This window comes from Sinocyclocheilus anshuiensis, unplaced genomic scaffold (genome assembly GCF_001515605.1).
Source record: "Sinocyclocheilus anshuiensis isolate Anshui unplaced genomic scaffold, SAMN03320099.WGS_v1.1 scaffold1365, whole genome shotgun sequence".
NCBI lineage: Eukaryota > Metazoa > Chordata > Actinopteri > Cypriniformes > Cyprinidae > Sinocyclocheilus > Sinocyclocheilus anshuiensis.
Genome location: NW_015551032.1, coordinates 1,385,384 through 1,405,080, shown reverse-complemented (window position 1 = coordinate 1,405,080; position 19,697 = coordinate 1,385,384). Strand labels below are relative to the sequence as shown.

Genomic DNA, 19,697 nt, shown 5'->3' with positions numbered 1-19,697 from the left:
GTAGGGTGCCACAAGTTTGTTAAAATTTCCAAAGGGTGCCGCGACTAAAAAAAGGTTGGGAAACACTGCTGTATACTATACTATTTCATATAAACTGTATTATCACACAGCTACACACACATGCATAGATAGATAGATATTGCATTAACTAATGTTAACCTTGTTGTAAAGTGTTACCATTCATGCTGAGCTTGACAACATGGTATTAAAAACAGGATGTGGGACTGAAGACAGATTATAATTAATAGGCCGATGAATGATCCAGCCCTCAGTTTATCCATGAGATCACATTCTTTCCAGCTGTGCCAAACTCCAAACATCCTTCCGATTAAGTCAACATGGATTACCTTTCTGACCCGGCCAACTACAATAAATGCAAGACAGGACTTGCAACTCAAGTAGTTTGCAGGGGAAGAAGGATTGTTAGTGTAGTCCATTATGATTCCAGCCGTTGTATTAGTGGAATGGTTTTAATTACATGCATGACTTGCTTTGCTGCCTATTCTGTCATTTTCTCATTCTCTGCCGGAGCCACCGGGTGCTGTAATGCAGCACTGTTGTTTCGTTAATAGCTTTGGATCACTGACCGATGGACTTGTGGGGTGAGATGCTTTCTATGTTGTCTCATTTGTTATTTGAAGCTCTAGACTTTAATTAGCCAAACGAGCTCCTCTTTCTCCTATGTCTGTATTACAGTCACACAATTTCCATTCATCTTGACATACACACCTGCTCACACGAGTAATGGATTCTGCTCTTTTATTATGGTCATTATTCCTTAGCCATATTCATTAAATATCACGAGAGTTGTTAGAGTCGAAGCGTCCTGTGTTCTGGACAACAGCCTCAGGAAACATGTTGTACTGGGGGAAATTACTGTACTGCAGTAACACTGAAATCTGTAACACTAATAAATCAGTCTGATTTATTAATTATTCTCTCAAAGGTTGATGTTGGGCCATGGTAGTTGCTTACTTATGGAATGGTTCAATAAAGCTGATAAAACAAAGCATTCACATATTAAATGGTCAGCATCTCTCTTCCCAGTTTTATCATTGAGTCCATGTCACTTTTGCAGTATGTCGTGTGTAAATATCTTGACACATTCCACTAAGCATGGGAAATGATATAGATATACTAGGACGGTCCATAATATTGTTCTGATGCATATTGGCTGTGCAGTAAAAATACTTCTGTGGTATGCAAAATATGATTAATAAATCATTATGCAAAGCTCACTTAATAAAGGCAAACAATAATGTAATGGTCAAAAATCTTTAAGCTTTAATATCCTGAACATTTTGTATAAATAAGTGGATGTGAATAGTGTGATTGTGTCCTGTTCTGTTTTCAAAGCTATGTAAGCAGTTTGAGCCCTTATGTAACTTGAGTTTGCAGTAACTAACTTTTGTCTAATGACTTTGTATCAGCTTTGAATCTGGCTTATCTGTGAGCTGTCTGAATCGCCTGTGACCATGACAACTATCGTCTGATATTTATACATCCTCATTTAATGTTGAAGGAAACTTAAACTTGTTACACTTTCCACATGACCTGTCTGTCAACTTTTGTTCCTTGATTTGATTGATTGATTTTCTACTTTCTTTTGCAGCCCACCATATTTGGGACACTGATTGAAAAATCGCTGGGGGATCACAATGCAGTAAGCAAATCTTATTCTCTTTATTCTGAATGTTCGAAGAAGAAAAGATGTATTAGATAAAATGTGGTGTTGACTATGCACCAAGCATCTGAACGTTGCAACCAAACTGCTGTTTTTGCTGTCACTGATAATGTAGCTTTCCATTTACAAAAATACTTATTTCTGTAAACCCAGAGATTGTGTTTGACCTTTGAAATGGAGACAATCTTTTTGCTCTAGTAAAAAGTTGCCCATTTCCTTTATTGTTAGTCATCCAGTTTCAATATTCAGTATAATGCCTGAATATTTTCAACAGAGGTAATTCTGGTCCTCTTGACAAATTAACCACATCAGATAGAGTTGATACAGAATCAGGAGGAGGAATGCAAAGCTTGCCAAGTAGCAAATTACTTATTTAGTTACTAATGGAGCCAAGTGCATGAAGAAAAAGGCAGCTACATCCTTCATTCAATACAAATAATCAATTTGTCATAACATTTTGTCATGTTGCCACTTACTTGCCCTATAGTGGGTTGTTATTCTTCACTGATCTGTCATTTGTGTGTAAAATGCAAATGAAGACAGGAACATTTGCACCTCTTTTGTGTGTGGTATTTAAAAATGCTTTTTTATTAATTTATTCAAAATTTGCCTGCATTTTCTTATGATGGCTCATCTGTTTTTGATGAACTTAATTTATTCAAAACTCAATTTATTAAGTACTGCAAACTAGTATTTAATATTCAAGTGGTTGACATTCATTTAGGTTTATGTTTAGCTGTGCAGGGCCATGCAGCAGACTAACAGCTGCTCTTTGAAGCAACTCACTCTCAGTCCTGAGGATACTAACAGTTGGAGATCATATTGTATTCAGCAAAGTTTTGGGCAGCACGCATGCTTTCTCTGCCTAATGAAACCTGGGAGAATCTAGCTTGCCCACAGACACACAGGAGGATCAAGACCTAATATTATGCTAACATATGCATGTCGAACAATGGCTTTCTCCACGGGACTTTGCACCAGAGCCAGTCGACACATGAGATCAGTGCAGAAGGCTTAACTCCAATAAGATGAGTTTTAAGGATTAATACAATTACAATGTGCCAAAGCCAAATTTATTTTTTGCGGTGCTTTTGTTCTCTGCAAACTTATATGAGTCCAATCTCTCATCCACCTTCTCTGCTGTAACGCATGATCTGTTTGCTATAGGGATGAATGAAGGCAGATAATGAGAGGTTTGTTTAAAAATACTCGTCTTTAGAATGATTGTCTTTGGCCTTGTACTTCATGGTGACCTTCTATTCACCTGATGTGACTGTAGGAGTTTTGGCTCAGTAGCATATTATAGACAACATGGATTTCAAATGATTTTAGCTGTGAGTTTTATTTATTACAACAGCTACAACATTTGTACAAAAAACTGATTTATTCAGGAACAAACAAGTGACTGTCTAAATGAACCCTTTTATATGTAATATTTACAGCACACTTGATTGGTTAATTATTAGTCTATTGTTGCTAAATACATACATGACAAGTCAAATGTCTGTTGTTGGTGAAAAATTTCCTTTTATACTTGTAAAATGTTTTTTTTTTATTATTATTGTTTTCAAGAGAATCACATGCATAATGGTCATGGCAAGTGCATCAGAAGTGAGAGACAATTTGTGTTCCATTAGTGTATCACGAACATTTGACTGATGATTGACTAGCTGCCCGAGGTTGTTGATTTAGGTTGGCATCCCATGACAGTGGCAGGACAGCTCGGCTGGAGCTCTGGAATTTTAATCAGTGTTTGGGAGTTTTGAGGGGGCGGTGTCTGATTCGTTGGACCAGTTAAGGACAAGCTTTATATTTAGAACACATCTGCTCATGGAACCATCTGAATAATACAGTAGTGACCACCAACATAATGAGCTGGGCAAATTTAGCAGCATGACAGGGAAGTTGGAGAAAGTCTTACAAGCTCTACAAGAAGTAACTTTTGATTTCATTATAAGAGGATAACTATCCATCTTTTAATACAATATACAAAGATTATGAAGTTATCGTTTATTATACTTTGACAAATCTCAAGATGGCACACTTTTTTTAAAAGCATATCTATATGTGCTTTAAACCTTGGGTTGTTAGATATGTGTGTGTGATTTCTTTTTTTCATGAGCTGTTGGTTTTGATGCCTTGTGGGTCTTCATATTCATAGGTCTTTCTAGGTCAGCAGTAGCTAATGTCAAAAGCGTTTATTTGATGTCATGCAGCTGACTGCATTGCTATGGCAACAGCAAAAGCTTTTATCCCACATGCACCCTTTGACATAGTGAGTCTTCAAACGAGGATACATTTTTAGACTAGAGATATTTTACTCATGTTGAACAGTTCTGGATTTCTCATATTATTGTGAATCATGCATTTGTATGTTTGTGTGAATGGGCTGCATGTTGGTGAGGGCTTCATATCTATTTTGAGACACAAATATGGAAGCTCACTTCTGCTACAAGAAAAAAACTGGCTTAAATTGTAATTATGACAAAAAACTTAAATTGTAATTCTGACAAAAAAACAATTATGACATGTCAAATTGAGGTACTAATTCATAATTATGAGAAAAAGAAAAATTCTGAATTATGACATGAAGTTAAAATTATGACCACTTTTTGTGTCTTAATTTTGACTTGCATCTCAGAACTATTCCTTAGTATCTCTTAATTTCATAATTTTTGTATTTTTATTATGACTTTTTTCATGTAATTTACCCAATGCATGTTTTTTTTTTTGTTTTTTTTTTGGTACTGACAGAAAGACACATGGCGAAATCAACATCATGCAGAGGCCTGTTTTCCCCATAGTAATGCAAAGCAACTTGTATAAAACGTATGATAAATCCAGATAGCAGATTTGATCACATTACCAGTCACCATCAGCAATTCCATAAATGGCCAATATATAATGAAACAGTTTGAGAAAAAATATTTTAATTACGTATTTGTCAAAGAGGTTTGCTTCCTGTAGTAAGGGCACATATATGTCACAGCTTGTGCAGGGAAATCCAGGATTATCATGGAGTCTGCCAGGCTCTGGTGTACTGCCAACTGATGCAATGCCGGTCGGTCAATCTAACGATGATGCATTATGTAACGAGTCAGGACTTGTTATTAAGCTCATCATTCGGTCTACAGTGCTTCTCAACTGCTGGATCATGGCATAAAATCAGAAGTCTGTTCTGATGCACGGGGGGAAAAAACAATGCTCAATGCAAGTAATAAGATGGAACTTACCATATAATAGTACATAATTAGGATAACTTTATGAGAGAATATTGATCGTATATCTTTTATTGTTGATTTGTTGAAAATTGTCACTTGGTAGAAGCTAGCCAAATTATAAGACATCCCAACGTCCCTGATGATAAATGATAATGTGTTCTGTGTGGTCACTTATTTATAAATAAGCACTTTTTTAAACTGTTTTTGAAAGAAGTCTCTTATTGGATCAAAATACAGTCGAAACAGTACAATTGATAAATATTATTACAATTTTAACTGTTTTCTCTTTTAATATATTTTTAAGTTTTGTTTATTCCCATGATGGCAAAGTTGAATTTTCAGCAGCCGTTACTGCAGTCTTCAGAGTCACACAGAAATCATTCTGATATGCTGATTTTGTGCTCAATAAACATAACATTTCTTATAGTTATCAGTGTTGGAAACAGTTGTGCTGCTTAATAGTTTTGTGGAAACCATGATGCATTTTTTTTCAGGATAATAAGCTCAAAAGTACAAGACTTATTTCAAATATTTTATAACAACATATATTGTCATTACTGTCATCAATAAATGTGTCCTTAATTAATAAAAGTATTAATTTCTTGAAAAAATATATTACTGACACCAAACTTTTTGAACTGCGTTGTTTGACAAATGTATTATTAATAAATGGTTACCTCTTGATCTTAGAATAATATTGCTTTTGATGCCAGTTGAGAAGCATTCGTCTAGAGCAACTCTCATCTTTACCCTCTTCTTCTTTCAGACAGGATTCTTTAGTTCTCAGAGTGAATATGTGAACTTTCCTGTGGTTAGCTGCATGGAAGTTGAAGAGCGATGGTTAAGGTATATATGTATGAATAACCTATGAATAACCTTTACCCACTTGTATGCGCCTGCTTCAGGTTTAGTGCTGACAGAATGAGCTACTTGAATGTCAAATGTACCGTCTGGTGCTTCAGCACACTGTAATACACTGTGAGCAAGGAAAGCAAACAAATCTTTCTAATGCTCATAAGGTGTAATGTAAACATGGGGCTAAGTGACCTTCCTCTGAGGATGTTTGTCTTCCAAGGAAAGGCTGCTTTGATGACTAACTGACTCAGCGCTTTTGTACTGGCTGCATTATGCCCGTGTTACGGATGGGCTACTACAGCACCCGGCTCGTCCTAAGATGAATTTCAATCAAGAAGAAAAAATTAAGCATGTAAACACTTAAATCTAAAGACCTTCTCAATCGGATTTAAAAATACCTTGTGTGCATGCACAGTGCCTATATTTTGAAGTTTTACTACTATACATTTTACGTCTTATGAACATTTATTTTCGTTTCTTGTCTTTCAAACTGGTCATTGGAGTAGACTGACATATATTAGACATATATTTCAGCTTACTTGTTAGATGTGTCATAAAATAAAAATTACAATTATACTTGCGGTAGCTCCAGTGACATCGCAGTGTACTTTTCCTCATTCTGAACGCGGCATCTGGGCAATAAGTTTTGTTTGGATGTAATTCAAAGGAAAATGAAAATGTGTATCGGATTGTAAAGTATAGGGTTCATATAAACATAACTTTTGTAATCTGAAATTGGATTGGATTCATTCCAATTGCCAAAAATTAGTGCATGTAAACATATACCTATTGTGTGTTACCTAGGCATCGAACCCATGACCCAAGCACCACATTAAATGAAGTCTGGAAATTTCTCAATTTTCATCCCAACACAGCTTTAGCAGCCCTGAAGTCCAGCAACACTCTTGACCTCGTGTGAAATGGCCTTCACGTAAGGAACATCTGTAAGAATGTAACCATTACACATCTCATTGAATCTGTGCAGTCTGATTGTGTCTGACACACATTATCTTTCAGTCTTTCATGGCTGCTCAAATTGCTCTTTGTAATGTTGTTATTTGCATGCCTCCAAGCTCTTCCCACTTCCATTCAGCAATCCAGAAGGAAATAACTTTGGCTTATGGACCTGGCTTAGAAATAACAGTGGCCAAGATACCATTGAACAGTTTAAGAGGATTAACTAAATCTAAAGGGTTATCTTGTATCAATGAACCTGAGGCCCAAAATTGTTTTCAATGCAACAATGATCAAGAGCAATGTTATACTGGTCAAAATGAAAGAAAATACACCAAATTTCACCAAATCTTTATAGTTACTTTCCACTTACAGTGGCTTCAAAAAGTATTTGGAGACTTAAACCGCACTCAAGAATGTATGAATTTCGTTGCATTAACAAAATGTTAAACCAGGTGCCAAACAATTGATGGCAGAGCTTATTTCAAAACGAATGTAACTTTTCTAAGCAGTGTTTACAACGACTTTGACAATAAAAAAAGTATCCAAATACTTGTTTTCAGCTGCTTCACTGAAGAAGTTTTTTAGTAGATTCCTTTATATAGTTGGCGACTGCCGTTTGACTAAGCAGTTGGTTTTATTACTGGCAGGTTTACTTGATGGATTTAAATCTGTGTACTTTTGTTTGGACTGTATTCTAACTGTATTCTAAAAGAAACTTTAACTGAAAGAACGTTTTAAATGATCATTTATATGGAATTCACTGCCTGGTTTCACCTGATGACTTTCACATGTCCATCAGATTCACTTGTGGCACATCAGATCAGTACTAGAAACTCCCAGGAAACCCCTCACTCCCACTCATTGTAGTTTTTAAGGCACCTTGCTTTCATCTAATAGCTGTCATGTGTCCGATTGCATTGTTTCACAGAGAGAAATAGTTACCTCACCCTTGTGAAATCCCCACATTCTCTTTTCATTTCCTCTTTCTCCTAATTCTTTGAGAATCATGTTGTAGATAATGAAGTCAACCAAATTTAACTGTAAAGCAGCTGATTGGAAACCCCAGGACATGGCATTTACTGCATAAATTTCTGTGTTGTGGGGAGAAAATAATTTTCTGTGATTGAAATTTTACTCAATCTGGATGCACTTTTAGATGAACTTCTTGTATCACAGGAAATCCCTTTTAACAAGCAAAAATGCAAGTAGAGGGTTTATTCATGAATAATGTACCTGATTATTGGCAACATTGAGTATTAAAGAAGATAAACTGAGCTATGGCTTTACTTTACTAATGTGCCTAGACTTGACTCAGGAAGATCAGCTGTGACTTGACTTGCCTCGTGACGATCAACTGTGACTTGACTTGCCTCATGACAATCAGCGGTGACTTGAGTTGACTCAGGAAAATCAGCGGTGACTTGACTGTGTGTGTGTGTAATCAGTGCAGTGGATGATGGGAACTGTAGTCCAGGTGAAGTGCAACAGTGGTGTGGTGCAAGAGTCCATAGTAGTGGAAGAGTGACCTCTGGTGGCGAGCAGACGGAAGTTCATGGACTGGATTCGTGACAACTAAGCAGTTTAGAGGAGACAAAAATTGTATGTTTAGCCTGAAGGAATTATTCGTTGCCCTTTTCTTTTCAGTACAAAGAGAAAGATGATGTTTTATTCATTCTGTACCATACTGTGGCAAGCTAAGAATTTTTATTCAAGATGAGATTGGATATGTTAAGTCATTTGTTAAATTGTTTAACAGGATAATAGGCTTCAAATTTTCATGCGTGTGTTGCCTTTAATTGCTTCATGTTTACAAACCTTTCAAAGACAAACTGTAGGTCTGCAGCAGCAGATAATCACTTCCTTCTCCTGTGGTTATGAAAAGCTGACCTGTATGGAAATGTGCACTTTGCATCTATTATTAGTTTTTGTAAATTTCTCATTTCTTAAGTTTAAAGGCTTCTTAGGTCCTGTGTTGTGAAACAACAAATTAGCTCTTTATCATAAACCGTTTGCCTCAACTATGTTATAGTCATATGCACTGTATACATTAAATATAAAACCTATATTTTTGTGTTTATATGATTATGCCACCAAAAATAAATAAAAAAATCATATAGTAACATAATAGTGTTAGTAAGAGTATTAAAATATTCTCTAGTATAGTAATTTAATTTCTTTGCTACATACCACATCATTTATATTCATGTTGCATCCTGTTTTTCCTCATGGTTGTGAATTGAGACCAAATGTGTGAATCGTGTCCAGTTGGGGGGCAGATCTTTGTTCTTCAGTCGGTAGACTGTGGCTTCAGACATGCAGTCTTTTGTCTTGCGTGTATTTTGAGTGTCATGCGGCGCTGGTGTGATGAAACATCCATCCACCCAATAAAATGTCTACTAAAGTATTAGAGTGACGTTCGCATGGAAGCACTGGTAGATATAGTGAAGGCCTGTATGTGTGATAAAATATGACTTGAGTGTTTATGTTAATGTTCAGTTTGAAGTGCACAAATAAGGCTCTGAACTGGTCATTTGTGTTTGAGAACAGAGTAAATTAAGTTTGACTTGAATGTGTTGCATGGGGAAATTTTTAAATCTTAAACATAATGAGGTAAATAGAATCTAATCTTAAATGGAGATCAGGCTCTAAATATAGCATGGGAGATGTTTATGCATACGTAGGAACCCATTTAATAACAGTTTTGATCAGCTTTGACCAGAGTTGGAGGATTCACAGTTGTCATTCTTTAAAAATTGCAAAAAAAATGTTTGCGCTCATAAATAGGCAATTGTTTGCCTCATTTGTTGACTGTTAGCTGAAAATGTAAACCATGACAGTTGAAACACGCGCTCTCTGATACATCAAAGAATCATCATCATCATCTACTATTGAGTAATAGATCAGATTTGTTGTTATTTTGCCAAAAACAATTTTAAACAGGGCATAACCAGTACAATTTATTTTTTAACTTTCAAGATGAGACTCAAAGACATATGTTCTTTATATTTCTCTACTAAAATGGAAAAAAAACCTCCCAATTTGAATGAAAGGCACACATGTGCCACAAAGGATTATGGGTAGTCATAAAAGGTGTCAGTTTCAATTGCATTAAACTGACTGTGACCACATAAATTGATGTTTGAAGGAGATGAAGGTAATGGTGCACCTGTGTCTCACGAGGTTGTCATTTTATACATGCTACAAATCAGAGGCCAAAGACAGTTATTCTGTCCATATGTGAAAGTCTGAGAAAAAAAAAGGATTGCTAAAAATGAATGCTAAAACCTTAGAGGTATGTAGTAGGACTTTTCTACATGCATGAGTGTGTCAGTGCGTGATAAAGAGAGAGCAGTCAAGCAGACGACTCTTCCCGGGGCAATAATAGTTCCCTCGGGTGTGTGAGTGAGAACGGGAGAGAACAGGTGCAGGGGCCGACTGCGCTCTCAACTCTGTGACTAATGGCGCTGAGAAGCAGAGTAGGACAGAGAAAAGACAGAAATGATGAGAGGAGGATGACTGTGTGGTTGGAGGGGGAGTTGAGTGACTTTGACTCATGGGAGTGTGCCTTTCACTCTACACCTGCCATGAAGTGTCTCTCACTGTCAAGTGATGGACAAATTACATTGTTACTGTAAATGAAATCTAGGACAGCATCCATGAGTATTTCAACATGAAGTACTTTTATACAGAGAGCAGATTTTTAGGAATGTTTTAGAAGTGATTCACAACAGGGGTGCTGAAGCATGGTTCCAGAAAACTTTTTGCTTTCTTAAAACTGTAAAAATCTATTAAAATATTTTCTAATTCCTACTAAATCTAATAAATTATGTGGATTAATCTTGGGATTGCTTTCAGTTTGTTTTTAAGAAAAGAAAACTAAATGTATGTATATATTAATGTGGAATACACTGAATGTATGTGCTCAGTGAGTTATTTATTGTTACTTTCTGACTTAATATTACTAACTTGATTTTATTCATAATATTTAATATATGAGCATATTGATATAACGATATATATAAATGTTTTTTCTATCTATCTTATCTATCTGTCTGTCTGTCTAGCGTTCTATCATTCTAGCATTTATTAATTATTTAGTTCTATTTATTGTTCTGTCATTCAATCTATCGTTCTAAGTCAGCTGTTTTCAGGGAGGAAGTTAAAAGTTGTCATGGCCAAATAAATTACACAAACATTTAACAACCAAATGTTCTCTGCAGAAAACAGAAGGAAATTGTTGGGTCTTAGGAGAATATGACAGAAAGGTTGAAATACACTGATTTACAACCAGTTAAGAGGGAACATTCTGGAAGTTTACATGAATATATATAATAATTATCCAAATACTGAACAGACCGGTACAAATGAACCTCTGGTGCTTGTATGAGCACTGCTGTGTCTGTAATTCAGTCTTTTTGTTGGGAAAGAATCCTGAATATCTCCAGTGGATTTAGCTGTGTTTTTTCCCTTTGACTTCAGAGAGTGTTTCTCGAGGTCTCACTGGGGACACTGGCACAGCTTTTACTGCTGTCTGAATGGCAACAGATGAGAGAAGGGGGAGACTCAAAAGCGATTACTGTCAAATGTGTATGTGTGTGTGTGTGTGTGTGTGTGTGCGTGCGTGTGGGCAAGGACTTTGTCTTCAAGCCTACTGAAGCATATACACGCTTCTCTTCTCAATCCTCTCTGTCTGTCTGACTCATAATGAGCTCATATCCAGTTACATCGTAGCAAATCAGCCCTTTCAATCCAATAGGTAGCCGCTGGCTTAGAAACTCATTCACCCACCAACTGCTAAATTTGTGAGAGATTTATTGGATTTCTGATATGTGGAAATAATTCTCATGGGTTCCATGCCACATAATCTGGCTGGTTACGGTATAGATGAGAAAACATCCCTTCTTCTTTCTCCTCCTCCCTGACGAGTTTGATTGACGTGCTTGAGACTTTGAGTCAAGCGGCAATGTCAGACTTTCTTGTCTGTCTCTACAGGTTTGGTGTTGGGGTTTAGTGTGCTGATGCAATTTGGGAAAGTTCAGCAGAAGGCCACAGTTATGGGTTTTAAAGCTGCCACAGTAAAAAGTAGATTTTCTTTGTTACTCCATTTAATATTTCTTCCATATTGTTGATGTTCTTTGGTTACCATGCTAAGATGATACAAACAAACATTCATGTAAAAATGTATTACTGAACTCTAAAAACGAATTCTGAACCCTAAAATGCTATTAGGTACTGTATATTAGATCAAATCAAGTCAATATTAGATCAATCTAGTCTGTCAAAGGGTGCCACAGCGTGAAGCTAAAACATGTTCTCAGGGAGTGAAAGTAAAGTGTCAGTTTTATAGACAGACATTATTCTGTTGAGTGGTCATTAACTACTTAATATTGACACAAAAAATGTAAATGTTCATCAAATCTGACTCATTCAGCAACAGCCAGAGAGGCTGATATACTTGGGCTATTTATTTTTAGATTCATTTTGTTTAGGTTTCATTTAGGTGTGTGTGTGTGTGTACCTGTTTTTCTATTCTGGTGGGGACTTAAACCTGAATACACACAGACTCATGGCACGGTGGGGACCTAAATTGAGGTCCCCACGGGTAAACAAGCTAATAAATCACACAGAATGAAGTTTTTTGAAAATCTAAAAATGCACAAAGTTTCCTGTAAGGGGTAGGTTTAGGTGTAGGGTTGGTGTAGGGCAATAGAATATACGGTCTGTACAGTAGAAAAACCATTACGCCTATGGAGAGTCCCCACAAGTATAGCAAACTGGACGTGTGTGTTTGTGTGTTCTTATTAATAGTTAGTAAGGTAATTGGTTAAGTTTAGGTTGAGGTAGGATAAAGGAGTCTAAAATATGGTCATGTCGAATCTTTACTTATAAACTGCCAAAGAGTAGATTTGAAACAATTTGGCACGCTTTAAACTAATTTTAAATGAGTTTGCCTTTGCTATATATAGATACCCTTATGTTATATTGGTTCTGAATAATATTAGTTATGTAAGCAAGTGTTTGTTTTTTCTATACAAGCAAAATACACTGTTATGTAAGAGCACTCTGATGTGAGCCATGACAAAGTGTCATTTAAACCTTTACCTCTTCAGATATTCTCATCAATCAACAGAACTTATGTCGTTCTTTAAGACTGATCTCAGATCATTTTATCGGTTCATATTGTTACATGTTGTATTGTGGATGAGCATATAAAATTGTGTCTGAATGTTGCTCAGTAAACAACTGTGATAGAAACATTACCTAACAGGAAGCGGCTGAACACAGAGTGTGGTCACCACTGGAAACCGTTAATAAAACCACAGTTTGTTCCAAAACACAGCCAAATAGACAAAAGGAGAGGTCAGTGTAATCATCAGACAAATATTAGGCATTCAGTTGCCTGGCATTGAAAAAGTTCTGACCCCATCTTGGAACATAAATGCTCCTCAGAAAGTCATTTCATAAAAATACCATACATACTATGTTATATAAATGCTTTTAAAGCAATTCATCCCTGGATGGAAATTGAAGTAGCATTACAGGGAATTACTTTAAATACTTGAAATGTGTCCTGTAATTTTCTAGCATTATGAATCCAGTATGGTGTCATATTCATGTGAAGTAAAAAAAATAAAAAATCACTTACTGGACAGGCACACTGGTCAGCATAAAGATCATTAACATTTACATCATGGATGTGATCTGTGAAGTCTATTCTAAATATTTAATTTTGTTCTCTTACATAGAAACAATGAACAGTGACGTTTATGAAAGAAATCACCATTAGTCAAAACAGCTGTATGCGATCTCCTGATGCTCATGAACGTGTCCTCAAGCAGCTGTCACCACCGTCACCCACCATTATATTTTACTCACCATCTGCATGGTCAATGTGCACTGCAATGGTCACAAAAGTATAATATTTATCCATAAAGAGCAGAGCAATATACAGCGCTGACTGATGTGTCAGTGCATCTTGTAATGACTTCAACAGCTGTGAAATACATGCTTTCCTCCCTTCTTACAGTTTTTATTACAGCTAGACATATCAGCAAGCTGCCTCTCTTGGTTGTTGAAGTGAAGTTGTACAGACATCCATGCTGAGAAGAAAGTGAACATGAGCAGGTGCACTAGTGGAAGTGTCTTGACTGACAGCACAAAAGCAGGGGTTTGCGTCCCAGGCAGAGGTGGGCTTTGAAAGCTCTCGGTCAATATTGTGCTTTCAGCAAGGAGCCCAGTTTTCATGGGGAACAATCCTTAAACGCAGGTTACTTTACTTTGCTTTGGATAAAAGCACCTACTAACTGACAGGCAAACAAGCTGACATACAGCTGTCATGAATAATACAGATTGGTAATTGTCATATTATTACATGTAAAATGATATGCATGTATATTTTTAAGGCCATGCGACCCACTATGAATAAAGAGAGACAGGGAGTGTTGTAGTACCATATTATCTCACTAGTACCATATTATATTATTAACATTATCTACAATTCTACAATTCTGTTTTTTATTCTGTGTACCTTGTGACACCGTTTGCTGTATTTATTGTCCAGGTTTAAGGTTGTTTTTTAGACCTTGTGTCTGTCTACTATACGTGTGTCTGTTGTTTCCTGAAGGAACTGTGTTAAAAATTACAATAAAGTTGACACTGACTTTGATATTAATGTATTTGCATACTTTGTTTTGATGCTTACACTGAAAGCTGTTAAAATATTTATTAATGTGTCCCTGTAAATTACTGCATTAAAAAATGCTGGGTTGTTTCAACCCAATGTTGGGTCAAATATGGACTAACCCAACTGCTGGGTTAAAAAGTGAATTTAAAAATTTAACCAAAATTTAACCCAACAGTTGGGTTAGTCCATATTTGACCCAACATTGGGTTGAAACAACCCAGCATTTTTTAGAGTGTACAATACATGTTAAAAAATACTATTTCAGTCTTTAAACTTCAAAATGTGTAATTATTTGTGAAATGTACTAGCTGTTTCTGAATGAGAATTTTGAAAGCTATTTTTTCAGTGTTCAGATTCATATATTCAATGTGTTTTAATTTTACTTAATACATTGTGAGAGGTTCAATGAAACCGATCTTTACCTTTTTAACTTTAGCTTTGGTTGAAGTATATTGTAATTTGTTTATGCATGTTGTACTTTTACTCAAGTACTTGATTTGTGTACTTCGTCCACCACTGGTTTTAATCATAACTTCATACAGTAATTGGCGGACTCCCTGCAGTACTGCTGCAGACCCCCTGTTGAACACCACTGTTGTAAGCATTAATCCTGATTCTACATTTTGAGCTTATGTTTATGTGTGTATTACATCATGGCTTATTGCAGCACTGAGAATCACTCGATTAAGATTGTATATGAGGCAGATTGCTGCGTTTCAAAATGGTCACACAATGACTGAGCATACAGTTTCATCAGAATAGATCCAGTGCCGCATTCATAAATAATGAGCTATTCATGTCACTGTCATATGGTGTTCACCTATTGCAAATAAATATTTTATGTGACTTCCACACAACGTGATGGTAAAGGCTTTGAATTTCTTTTAAACAGACAACCATTTTAAACATGCTCTATTATTCTTGCTTCTAGGCATTTCACTGAAGTATACAGTAAATATCAATATCCTTTTGGCCGCAGTATCAGTGTTCAGCATAATCTGAACCTGTGGAGTCTGTCTACGTAAATAGTGTTTAAATGTAAGTTGAGTTATCGTTCTCACTGGTACTGCTGTATACAATAACAGGATTTTACATAACTGATATGGATTATGGATATGATACAGATCCTGGTTGTGTAGTGGTTTGGTCCACACTGTAAAAAAAATTCCATAAAAAATATGGTAGCAACGTTTTAGGTTTTACGGTTTTAACTTAAATTTACAGTTAAATACCGTAATTTCATTAACTGATATAATGTTAATGTACCAACCTATTGAAGTACTGAAATCTGTTTTGTACCTTTGTAATACACTGCTGACCACCAAATGCAGGTGGTGATGAGAAAGTCACATGATGAACCAAAGCCCATCACAAGCAGCTTTTAAATAATAACATATATAGAAGGTGCACAGTGTCATTCACACAAACGCTAAACACCATCGTGTTAACACGCATGAAACTGAAATAATGCAATAAACATTAATTTAACAACATTAGGTGTAACACACAACCCTAATATACAAAACTGATAAGAAAAAACTAAGAAGAAACATAGTTATTTCAACAAAAAAACATCAAATTTGAGATGTAACACAGGGAATTCTGGGAATGTCAATTTATGATTATTCACTGTAAATTATACGGTATTTTTCACTTCCAAACACGGTATACTACCGTAAAATTACATGTAATGTCTAATACTGTTTTTCACCGTATATAGTAGGGGAATTTATACCGTAACATTTATGTCCAATACATGTAATGTCCAATACAGTTTTTCACCATATATAGTAGGGGAATTTACCATTAACCATTTAACAGGTTTTTACTGTAGTATTTTTACAGTCTTTTACCGTTAAATTCACGGTAATTTTTTACAGTTTATATTTTATATTTTATTTAAAAATATTTTATTTAAAAATATTAGTAATTTTAATGGGTGAATAATGTAACAACCCTTACCATGTTAAATATATTACATTTAACAAGACATGCATACATTTTACTGTAAATACTGTATATATTTTTGGTGAATAAAGAGTCATTTTACCTTGTGTTATAGTGATTAAGATGAAAAGTGTTTAAGATGTAAAGCAGATTTTAGTTCAAGCAGGTTGGTATATTATTTAATTATATACAGTGTAAAATAGTCACCAAAACACCATCCTGTAATGCTGAAACAGTGTCTTGTTTTTTTTTTACAGTGAATTTCTTGAAACTACAGCTGAGAGTTGTTGTTTTTTTACTGTACTGTACAGTTGTCAGGATTACTTGGTGTATGTTGCCTTTGCAGAAGTGTGTGAGAAGTGCTATGTGGTTGATAGATAGATAGATAGATAGATAGATAGATAGATCTTTAGAACCTAGATACTTTATTTAGTTGTTCAAAGCAGATAGATTATGAAAGGGAGGGTGTGTTTTGATAGCTCTCTCTGGTTGGGATGGGCTGTGCAGCTTCCGTTTCACTCCTCACCTCACTGGGAAAACAGCATGAGCACACACAGGCAGGAATCACCAGATCAGCAGATCTTCACTCTGTTTACAGAAAAATACAAGGACCCTCAATCGCTAATAAGGACATTTCTGTTCTGAAAGGATGTCTTAAATTCATAAGAGTTTATCACACTGTAACAATCCTTTTTAAACTATAACATCCACATGGATTCACAGAGGCATTAATTCATAGCAGTGTTTGGGTCATAGGGTCACATCACAGCTGAACTGTGCTCAGTATTTTCCTAAGAGTTGGATTTCAGGAAGAGTTTTCATCACTTTACCACTCTTGATTCAATTTTATGTATTAACTTTAGCATTTCCATTGAAAAAGTTGTGATTTCACGCCGTTATGTTATATAATACTAATCGTGTACAGATGTCAGAGTACATTTTATGAGGACTAATAATAAGCTTTTGTTTTTCTGTCACCCCATCTTGTTAGGAAAATGTATTTCATATTGTGTAGAGAAAGGTTTTGATGAATTAACTTTTATTGAGATTTCACAAAATCTGAGACTTCCATTCTGTGGGATGGCAAACAGCTGTGTTTACTGATCACTTTGTCTCAATGGCTATTTTAAGGAAAACCATATTCAAAACATATATTTATGGTGGCTGTAAAAGCTAAACAAGAAGGGAAAAAAGTGCCTCATGCTCCCGTCTGAGAACCCAAAACAGTACCAAAGTGCATAATAGGTGCATTGTCCATCCAGACTAACTTTCCCTCCTTTTCAGGAGATCTTGTGTAATCCATCCCAATTTTCAGGTCTGAACATTAGCAGATCAAAGGGAGAATTTGTCTGGAAGTAAGAAGTGAGACATGATGGAAAGGTCATATGTTCCTACACAGATATTTGGCTATTTTTTGAATCAGCAAAATGTGCAATCTCTCCATACCCTTTTATCAGGCAGATAAATCCAAGGCCGTCTCCATCTGGGACTTCTTTGTGTGGCATTTGGCGTGGCATGCCTGCCATCTGCGCTTGCATTGTTTCAGGCACTGGTGGCATGATGGCGAAGGCTGTGAGCAAAGTCAGAGCAGACTGTCTAGTGACCCGTTCGAATAGGCAAACGCAACCTAGAGAAACTTTTATGGAAACTGAGTGTATCGCTACATGCTGTTACATAAATAGTCTGAATTATGGCCTCTTTACTTTTCCTCTGCCTCAGAGCGGCCAGTGGAGCCTCAGACTGAAAGTGTGGGCTGTGGTGCTTGTCTGTGGACTTGGAAGGCCATGAAAAGGGACAGTTTTTATGTAATCTGAACAGATTATCTTTTATGTGTTTGTGTGTGGTGGACTCTTTTGTCTCGTTATTTCATTCTCTGGCAGTGACATCATATCTGACCATTCCTAAGCGATGTGAGATTATCCAGTAGACGACTTTGAAAAATAGAAACGGCAGCTTTGCAGCCAGTTGACTGAGCAAGTGTCATCTGCATTGGTGGAATTAATGAAAGAGTACAAACACACAAGTGGGCCTGTTCAGCTGTTGGATGGTGGAAAGAGGCAGTCTCCCCCAGCCTTTACTGGGAACATCATTATGAGTGTCTGCTGACACCAACATTTTAGTCACTTAGCATTCTCTGAAATCTGTGGGTGGAATCTCATGGTGATGCTCTATGGGATGCATGTTCTGATAAGTGAGCTACCTCATTATAATGTGACAGTGACCATGGTTACTTGCACATTATTTTCTGATTAAAGGGATAGTTCAACCAAAAATGAAAATTCTGTCCTTTTACGGGCCATGTTCTGTTTTTATGCATGAGCAGAAACATTAACAAAGCATTAACAAAATTTTAAAAATATAAGCAATGATGTTTCTTTTAATGTTTTTGAAAAGTTTTTCTTCCTTACAGCTTTGCAAAAGCTAGATTTTCATTGATACCTGTGTCTACCATTCAAAAGTTAGGGGACAGTACAATTTGATTAATGTTTTTGGAAGCAGTCTCTCATGCTCACCAATGCAATTTAAAATAACTGTTGAATGTTTTAAAACTATTTTCAAATAGACAACAAAAATAAGATTGAATGGAGAGTTGCAGTGTATTGGCATATACAATACATAAACACTCAACAGTTGAATATGTTTTTAAAAATGGCAACGGTTGAATATATTTTATAATGTAATGTATTTCTGTGATGTCAAAGCTGAATTTTCAGCAGCCATACTCCAGTCTTCAGTGTCACATGATCCTTCAGAAATCATTCTGATATGCTGATTTGGTGCTTAAGAAACATTTCTTATTATTATCAATTATCAATTTCTTCGAAAGAACAGCATTTATTTGAAATAAAAACCTTTTGTAAAACGATGAATGTATTTACTGTCACTTTTGATTCATGTAATGCTTTCTAGTTGAATAAAAGTAATTCCTTTCAAATAAAATGTCTTTTGAATGGTAGTATATATGTCAGCCACGTTTATATTTCTAGAAACCAGATTATTGGCTTAATCTTGGTTATTGTTAATATTGGTTAATGTGTTTGCATGACGCTTGTCAAATTCTGAATAGCCATGTAAACGTGGTGATTGACGTAGTTCAACTTACTACAATGTTTGTGACATTTGTCCCATTACGTAATATTTATTTTCTATGAAGTGCGTAATCTTTGTAGCCTTTGCTGATGAATGACAACACCCATAAGACACAAAAGCAGGACAAAAACTAACTTCTTCTGGCATGCCTTAGTGCTATGCAATAGTGTGTCATATATACACTCTAAAAAAATGCTGGGTTAAATATAACCCAGCGCTGGGTTAAAAAGGGACAAACCCAGCTATTGGGTTGTTTTGA

General features: G+C 35.9%; 1 pseudogene; it reads left to right on the top strand.

Moving 5' to 3' along the window:
• Nucleotides 1-19,697, top strand: part of LOC107661228 (ras-GEF domain-containing family member 1B-A-like) — a 69,323-nt pseudogene that overhangs the window by 22,515 nt on the left and 27,111 nt on the right.